Source organism: Odontomachus brunneus, unplaced genomic scaffold (assembly GCF_010583005.1).
Source record: "Odontomachus brunneus isolate Ranch 3 - 2012 unplaced genomic scaffold, Obru_v1 Obru_scaffold_208, whole genome shotgun sequence".
Taxonomy (NCBI): domain Eukaryota; kingdom Metazoa; phylum Arthropoda; class Insecta; order Hymenoptera; family Formicidae; genus Odontomachus; species Odontomachus brunneus.
Window position 1 is genome coordinate 551,921 of NW_022639658.1, and position 1,528 is coordinate 553,448.

The following is a 1,528-nucleotide window of genomic DNA, read 5'->3' on the forward strand; positions in this document are numbered from 1 at the left end:
AGCTGCTGTAGCTGGGACTATTACGATAGGAATTGGTCATACCCAACTTGAAGAATTATGTGCAGCTATGAATATTCGTTGTATGTCAGATAAGACGTATATTAAATATCGAGAAGAATTAGTTGATGCTTTCGAGAAAACAGCAATGGAAAATATAAAAATGGCTGGATTAGAGGAAAAACAACTTGCTCTCGATAAAAATGAAATAATAAATGGTATTCCATATATAACTGTTGTAGCCGATGGTAGTTGGATGAAAAGATCATATGGAAATGCTTATGACTTACTGTCTGGTATTGATGCTATTATTGGTTTTCGTACTGGAAAAGTGCTTTTTGTAGGTATTAGGAACAAATTTTGCACAATGTGTAATTTTGCGGAGCTAAATAATACAAAACCTAGTAGCCATAAATGTTATAAAAACATACAAATACATGCTGTGGAATATTCGCTGCAGCCTTTGCTACCACTGTAGCCTTAGGAGATAACCCTTGCAATGAAAAATATATTAATAACATTGAAATCATGAGAAGGCATTTTATACAGATTATAGAAAATAATAAATTAATGCCATTTCCAAAACAATAAATATTATCGATAAAATTTATGTTTATAAAAGAAATTTATGTTTATAAAAGACAAGAACAAACGATTATGTAAAATAAAACTTGTTTAAAAAAAACATTACATCAACAAAAGATGTGTCGAATACAACCTGTCTGTAAGAGACATCACACCTATGTGAAAGATGTGTCGAATACAATTTGTCTGTAAGAGACATCACACCTATGTAAAAGGTGTGTCGAATACAATTTGTCTGTAAGAGACATCACACCTATGTAAAAAGTGTGTCGAATACAATTTGTCTGTAAGAGACATCACACCTATGTATAGATGCTCCATCAGGAAAAAAAGATCACTACTGCACTTTCAGAATTTAGTTTCGATGTCAAAACAGATACGAAAAGTTTGCAGAAAAGTTTATGATTACATGCGATTAGGTTTTCCGACAACTATGATAAAGTAGAAGCGAAAAATTAGTTCACGAGTATTTTTTGAGATGGCACCATACTTTTATCGCACTTTTCACAACGTCCGAGTATTCAGAGTGTGTATATATAGTTTCCTCAAAGCCCACTGAGGGAACTGTTCATCGGAACGACGATAATAACTGAACAAAGACGAAGAAATCATAAAGAAATCGTCGTAACGACACATACGAGTTGCTTTCCTACGCGTAATAGTAATAATTAAATAATAACTGAATAAATTAAATAATAACCGAATAAAGAAGTAGTAATACTCGAATATTTCAAATGGTAGTGATAATAATATCTGTTCGACAATCGTGTGATAATATCAACGAGTGGATAATAACGAAATAATGATCGAATAATCGGTAATAACAATACCTAGCCGACGGCTCTAACAAAAACTCTAGGCTCCACAAAGCTTAGGTAAACAAACTTATAACGGCCCGCTCGTGCCGCTGACTGAACGGCGCTTGGATGGAGAGGGGAGGGGAGGG